Source organism: Grampus griseus (genome assembly GCF_964374135.1).
Source record: "Grampus griseus genome assembly, chromosome: 16".
NCBI lineage: Eukaryota > Metazoa > Chordata > Mammalia > Artiodactyla > Delphinidae > Grampus > Grampus griseus.
In genome coordinates this window covers 43600750-43608836 of record NC_139010.1, presented here as the reverse complement: position 1 = coordinate 43608836, position 8087 = coordinate 43600750, and the positions used below count along the sequence as shown (strand labels likewise).

The window sequence follows — 8087 nt, the reverse complement described above, 5'->3', positions numbered from 1 at the left end:
CCCTTTTGTCTTCCAAAATGCCTCCACCTTTTGTGTTCTGTGAAGCAGCCAACCTCAAAGGGCCACCCCGTCTTGCATGTTCCAAGAAAATATCATCCCCTCCATTCCTCAGGACTCCCATAAGCCTCATGGATGAATTCCTTGTTTACCTGCCTCTATAAATCCTTCCTTCCCTTTTCTTTGAGGTGTTCCTCATTAATGAGCATTCTCCACATTGCAATAGCCTGAATAACATCATCTTAATTGTCTAGTGCATTTTGTCTTTCTCAGTGTCCAGATAAGTTCACAGTGGCTTAAATACACCATATGTAATTCTGATATAATACTGTGACTGGGTGGAGGCAGATACTGACTTAGCTTCAGGACAGAGTAGTATCAGGGCTCTGGGCAATTGTTAATTGTTTATATGTCCCTCTGAGCTCCTTCTCTCTGTATTTTCAGACATTGATAGAAATAATTTTTTAATTTATAGAGGTCAATGTCCTCTCGTCATTTTTCTTTTTATCATTCATCTTTTCTCAAAGCGCCTGTGCACTATGTTGAGAGGAGAAATGAGAACAGGAGTAGAAAATCCAGTCTGCCTAATGTTCTCTCTTTTATGTGGGTGAGTTTGAGGAAAAAGCTAAATGGCTGAGCATTAGTTGTGCTAGTTTTGTTGCACTCATGTCTGTAAGTCATTTAGTCCAACTACCAAAGAGACAGACTGAGATATGTTACTTTGTAGGAGGAGAACTAAAATAGCAAGTTTGAGATGGGAGTAATAACTGCTTGCTTGTAGCTTGGTCTATTAAGCTGAGCTGAGATCCTCTTGTACAAGAGACATCATTTCAGGTCAGAGTAGTCTCCAATGTCCTTTTAGGAGAAGAATACAATGTACCTCTTTTTTCAAAAAGTTATCTCTGGTCCTTCCTCTATGGCAAGAGTAAATTCCCTGGGACAGCCCATGTATAGTCTGTCATTAATTTGGTTTGAAACTTCTACTCACAAATAGGCTTAAAGACATTTTATTTACTGCCCTGAAACAAGAATATTAGTGTTATAAAATGTTACCTCTGATAAAACCACATCATTTTCTCTTAATAATTATAGCTTTGGGCACCAAAGACAACCAGCAGTAATTATTGCAACTCTCTTAGCTGTAAGCAGCAATTTCAGTTTTGTGCTGTGGTTGACCCTGATTTAGAATTGACATATAACTATGAACAAACCATGCTCAGCAGGGTGAATCCAAAATCAGAGACTTCTTCCTAAGACAACTTCTTCTAGTGAAGTACAGACTAATGTAAGAAATTGTAGATGATTTACAGTCCCAACTGTAAACAATGAGAAGTGAAAGGTGAGAGTCACTGAAGTCCATCACTCCAAATCAATAATCTTTTTAATGTGCTCTTGGAATAAACAATCAAATCAGAAATAACTAAATGTATATATTAAAATAAGATGATTTGGCATGAGCACAAATACCATGAATACAGAATAGAAATGCTGAATATTTACAAACCATATAAGTTGTTTTTTAAAATAATGAGCAATTGTGTAAATAATTACAAAACTACTGCAGAGCTATATGACAATACTGGGTGCTGAGAATTTAAAAATTAAATTTAAAACCACACTAAATCGCCTTGCTTTCACATACTTTATAATTCCAAGGCAGTATAGAATCTGTAGAAAAAGAAAAACCTAATAATTTGGCCCACTTTGAATATCACAAAGTATGACATCTACCAGTGATACATAAATAAATATTTTTAATATCTAATTTTTATTATTTTATTTATTATTTTATCATTTTATTTTTAATAAATTAAAAAGAAATAGAAGAAAAATGTATTTTCATCTTGATATAAAACAAATAGCAAGAGAGTAATAAAAAAAAAAAAACAATTACAGGGCTTCCCTGGTGGCGCAGTGGTTGAGAGTACGCCTGCCGATGCAGGGGACACGGATTCGTGCTCTGGTCCAGGAAGATCCCACATGCCGCGAAGCGGCTAGGCCCATGAGCCATGGCTGCTGAGCCTGCGTGTCCAGAGCCTGTGCTCCGCAACGGGAGAGGCCACAACGGTGAGAGGCCCGCGTACTGAAAAAGATAAAAGAAAAAGAAAAAAAAAAAGCAATTACAATGTCAAAAAAACCCAACAAATACAGGGTGGCTCTATTTTTGGTTCTAAAGTAACAGAACCTTAAATATGTCCCATATACCGGGACTTCCACAAAAACAAGCCCTGATTCTGGCTTTGCTGATGTCTACACAGATTTGATATGACCTTTGTGAATGTGATTCTCATGTGGTTGTCACTGTTTTCTATTATAAACAGATTAATTGGTGACATTAGCAACTTTTGAATTTTTTTCTTTAAATTATAATATATTCAACTGGGCCGACCAGTCTATCTGAAGGCTGACTCACATTCTTTACAAGTAAACTTTTAAGCATATTTTTAATGTTTGTTTTATTTTATTTTATTTTATTTAGAATTTGACAAATTTATTGGTATTTTAGTAAAGACATTCATCTCAGTCGTTTCTCCCATCTTGACCTTAAGTTAATATTTCATTTGAGTCAAGAAAAGAAAATGTAGAAGAGGGAAGTTTTTTCAACATAAACCCTAAAATAAACAAAAATGGAAAGTTTGCCTATGTTAAAGCAAGTTAAATTCATGTATCTTGATATAATTAAATCATGTAAGTAAGAACTAATAGTTCTATATGCATTTCCATTGTTTTACTTGGGGCTTACTCCAAACTCAAATGCAAGTGAACAAAGTATTAGGAATATATACAGGCTGCTTCTCTGGAATTATTACCTATTAAAAGAGTTAAGCGAGTAGGTACCACCAATCAGTCTGAAGCTGCCCCCAAACCTAACATTGTAGGAGTTTTCAAGGAAATCATTATACTATATGTTTCTTTTATGTGTGACTATGCTTTTAAAGATGTCTTTAACTGTCATGTTAAAAAAGAATTCATATACAAGACAAAAATACAAAATAAACACAATCCTACAACACATAGATTAACAAACTATATGTGGTCAAAGATTCCATAAAATATGTTTAAAGATGCATTTTCTTTCCTTTTATTTTCAGTATCTAAAATGTGCTTTTGAGAGTTCACTGGTTAATATGTATACAGTTAAAATAAACCATATTACTGTGCTAAATAAGAATTCCTATAATAAGTGCAAATCAAATTGGATTTCACAAGTTAGTAACATAAATACTTTTATAAAGTTACAGAAAGTGCATCTTTCTTATTTTCCATCCTCATACAGTGTTGCCTTTGTGTGTGTGTGTGTGTTTATACCCTTTAAAAAATAAGAACAGCCAAATATTTAACTATCATGTCCATTTAAATTTTTGGTGGTGGTTTGTTATTTAAAAAAAAACAGCTTCCTTATGATTTGCCTCCAGATCTGGTGGAAGTGCTTACAGGAACTAGCTAATAACAAAAATCAAGAGAAGCACATTCAAAATATTGGTTTACTTTGGCAGCAAATGGTTGTTCTTTGAAGAGTAATGAAGGTAGCCAAGACCCTCTCAAGTGAAGTGGGCTATTTTAAATACTCAACAGTTTACATAAAAATTTTAAATGTTGTTTTTAAAGAGCTAAGCATCTGTATCCACTGATAGCAATGCAATAATTAGCTTATGATGATTTGAAACAAAAAATGCCCATTGGGGGAAAAAAAAAGCTGTATTTTAATTTTATCTAATTTACTTTCTCAGTTAATAGTCCAGTAACATTTTTCTCCCAATACAATACTCCCTTCTCTATAAGGCTGTTCCTGGGAGCCAGACAGTTTAGGTTAATAAGGGAGTTAAGCTAGAGAGTAATTGCCTACAGTTTAAATAGACAACTTTTTGCTTCCCTCTTAATGTGTTAACAGTTGCATGTAGTAAAATATGCAATTCTTAGAAAGGTACCATTCATATCTGATTTTTTTATTATCTATAAGCTTTGGAAAGTAATCACATGAAATTACAAAATTAGTAAATGTCTTGAAATCTGTATATAAAACATAAATTACCTCTAATTTCAAATTCTCATTTATTAGTGTACCACTCAATCTTTAAAAAAAAGAAAAGAAAAGAAAAAACGGTGGCTTCAAAAATAGTCTTATACCATTCTTTAAAAAAGAGGAAGCTGTTCCTTTTAACTTTACACCCACTCCACACCCCAGTTTCAAAACACATCATTTAATTGTCTTGGTCATGAACATTTCCAAGATGAGATTTTATATTTCACTTCCATAGCTTCTGGTTATCAGAAAACCCATGTTTTCCTTTATTGAAGGAATTTGGTCCTGCTGATGTTGGTGTATCCCTTCCAGTGGTCTTCATCCTCATCTTTGCTTCTGGAGGCATTTACTCTGGTTCACTATCCTCATCTTCCTTAAAAGCTGCTACTGCTGAAAGCGTTTTTGGAGCAAGAGTTGGAACGGTTTCTTTAGGCTTACTTGAGACAAGTTTGATGGATATGGCTGAGGCTTTCTTTGTTGTCTGACTACCTGTGGCAAATCCAAACTTGGAGATCTTTGAAGGCTTTGTTGGGAGGTCTGCAGCTTCTTCAGCTGACCGCTTCTCAGCGCTGCGACTGGAATTTCCCCCTCCATTACTGGAAGAAACAGTCTTAGTTTTCACGGGTTTTTCTGCTCCTTCTTCAGGTCCTCCGGCGGCTCCAGTCTGCTGCAGCTTCTCAGGCTTCTCCTCTCCAGCCTTCCCGTCCACCATTTTCCCCCTGCGGCTTCCAAATTTTTAGCGTTTTAATAGAAATTTTACGAAGCTAAATGTTTCTGTCTCTAATATGATCTTTGATACTTCAATGAGCAAAAGCATCTTCCTCTTTCATCTTGGTCATTCTCCTTCTCCAAACGTTCCTCGTGTCTTATATAGAGAATAATGCAGTGGTTATGAGACCAAGCTATCAAGCCAGACTACCTGATTTTGAATCTTATCTCCAAAACAATAACGGGTACTGACCCAAACTATTAATAATAATGATAACTTTTATTTAAAACTTACTGTTTTATTTAATTCTTACAACTCTATGAGATTAGTACTCTCATTACTCCCATCTATACATGGAAATGGAATTCCCATCTGCAAATGAGGCCCAAAATAGCTAAGTAGATGGCCTGAAATCACTCAACTAACAAGTAGCCAACTAAGGATTTGACTCAGATTTATTGGATTTCAAACCTATTCCCTTAGCCAGCCTTTTTGTATGAATAAAGGAGAAGTGAATCTCATAAATCTGCCTGAATGACAAGACAATGTATATGTTGTCCCAAGTGCATGCAGAGAGCAGTAGTTGTGTACAATCAAATTTGTACTCAAACCTCTAACTGAGGAGGCCAGTGCTGGGGGGTGAGTAATCTGCAGGAGTGATTGGAGAAAAGGGGAGAAATAACCTCCTTTCTTCCTCCCCACCATACTTTCAAACTACATTTCACTGAAAATTAGGAACAGATAGACAGTGCTGTGTTTGTGGGCATTATTTGATCCCCTGAGTTACTACTAGCCTGATCTTTGCCCTGAAGTCTCTGAAGTCTGTTCACACTTAAAGGACACACATACATAAAGAACTGTGGCATAATCTGAATTTTTTTCATTCCATGTCAAGATTAGGTTCAGGACACTACCTGGTAGATTCAACAGTAACCACCTCAGGTGAACAAGCCTTTTGTGATTTCCTTTTACTTTTAAATGGACAATTTTTTTTTTTTTAAGTTAGATTCCTAGTGTTTGAGGTAGTGCCTGCTGTTTCAATCCCAAATATGAGAGAGTTGGTTTCTGGTTCAACAGACAGAAAAGTCCAATTCTGAACTATAGAGACCACCGCATGAGAGAACACAGGTCAGGCCCATAAGACCAGCAAGGTTTTCTATATGTCATACTCCCTAAGATCTTGTCCAGGTCCAGTAATTCTGATGTAATAATATCATTGACCTGATTCGTAAGGACATTTCTTTATTATTCCTTGCTCATAATAGGTTTGCCATAAAGTTTGCTATTTTGAATTGACTTTATCAAATTGCAATCATCAAGTAGATAATTGTTTCCAAGCTTAAGCAGAATGATTCGAAAATTTAATAAGAAACATAAATTTCAAAATTAGAGATGCCAATATTCATAGGAAGTTTGAGTTTAAGGAGACCAAGAGACCATTTAGTCCAATACCTACACACAAAATGAAGGTCTCAGATCTATTGAACCTCTGTCTCTTAAATCTGAATTCTCACAATTTCTTTATGTAAATAATCTAACACATTTGAAAATTGTTATTATAGCACTATTTTCATGTACTCTCAAAAATACTTCAATCTTATTTGCAATGAAGATTTGCCCTTGTGGTAGAAAATGTATTTTAATACAGTAATAAGCAGCTGGGTATCCGGTCTAGCTTATTAATAAATAAGTTATTTCAATAAATCTTTGCCCACACTGTCTGATTTATCAACTTCTTTATTTTGCTAGCAGTACAGAACAGTGAAAACAAAGAAGAGAAAAGAAGGAACACAGTAACCTTGTCATTTAGCCCTTCTAAAATATCTTTCCCATATGATGGCATTAGAAGAACAGGTTCTACAATGTAGAAAATAATGAAGTGATATAATAAAGATTCTAAATAGTTGGAGAAATTTTGCAGATAATTTTCCCTAAATGCAAAATATGGGAAAGGTTTATTAGTAAAAAGTGGGAAAGTCAGTGGTGAAATAGAGACGATAAGTGACATGGTTTAGCAAGCTACTTCACTTCTGGAATCTTGCAGAACTCAATTAAAATGCAACTGCAGTTATAAATGACATGCCTTACTAATGTGCTTCCAATAAATGATATTTCTAATGCACCTTGTATAATCATTGAAAGAGAAACCTTAAATTAGAAGGAATTGTTTTGTCTGTCAGTGTATCATTATTACCACCTCCCTTTGCCTGGGTAGAACATATATGGTATTACTCGTTAAGTGGGGAAGTCTTTGAAAATAAACATTTATAAAGTAGTTACTAGAACAATTATAGTAAATGACTCACTAGAAACCCTTACAGTACCAGCACCGTCATTCTTGAGAAATTGCTAAGAAAATTAATTTTATGTATATGCCAAGATATAATGAAATAGTTACATTATAATACAAAATAATCCATAATAATAAAAACTTATTACAAAATATTTGCCTCATCAGCTTCTGCCTTGACATAACAAGTTGTTTCTTATAAGCATTAAAATTACAAACGTACATCAGGCAAAATTAGATTATATTGATTTTTGTCAATAAATTCAGTATTGGAATCCTAATGTCTGCTCAGTTAGAAACAATTTTATATTGATTATTAACTCATTTGGAAAGGGAAACAAGGTTATAAAGGGATTGATCCAAATAGATGCTATTTTTTAAGAAAATTATCAGCTGATAATCACTGTGATGTATTGCAATTTATTATTAGAAAACTTAATGATTGAAAACTTTTGTGTGGAAAAAATCACTTCCTACAGAATGAATCTCTCCCCCCTCCCCCGACTACCATCAAGAAAAAGTGGAAAGAGAAAATAAAAGCTGAAATTTATTGTTATACAATTTTCCTGCTAACACTTCGTAACAGTGAGAAAATTAGTTCTGTAAGAGCTTTGTTACATGGAGTTATCCACTGGTTACACACAAAAAATTTGCTGTCGATGAATGAATGAATGGGTATTAAGCTTCTCAGGCATATGTTGCTTATTGATTGGCATTCTACACTAAAGATATTTCCTTTTCCCATATTTGTTTACTTATTATTTTATTATATTTACAATGGACTTGTGTATTCCTATTTTATTCAGTGTTGTGTATTGTGATAATGTCATTATTTGTTTTGATGCTCTAATTATACTATATTTGGCCAATGTGAACCATTTCAAGATGGCATCTTTCTGATATGTCTCCATCATATTTTTAGTATGTTCTTAGTATCTACCACAAGATATTCCAAGTTCACCTTGTACTTGTAAAGTTTGAACATTTCTCCAAGGAGACCTGATTTCATTTGGTAGAGCGTGGTATTTGGAAACTAAGATCTCGGAACTAATTATGCTTCTTACTCA

The 8087-nt window shown here is 34.3% G+C and overlaps 1 pseudogene across 1 annotated transcript; it reads right to left on the bottom strand.

Annotated features, from left to right (window-relative positions):
• Positions 1 to 4199: 4199 nt before the first annotated feature.
• LOC309834668 (PEST proteolytic signal-containing nuclear protein-like) lies at positions 4200 to 4733 on the bottom strand (annotated as a pseudogene). The gene is made up of 2 exons: positions 4511 to 4733; positions 4200 to 4411 (listed from the first exon to the last, which is right to left on the bottom strand). The product of its transcript is annotated as a PEST proteolytic signal-containing nuclear protein-like (transcript).
• Between the last annotated feature and the right edge of the window lie 3354 nt (positions 4734 to 8087).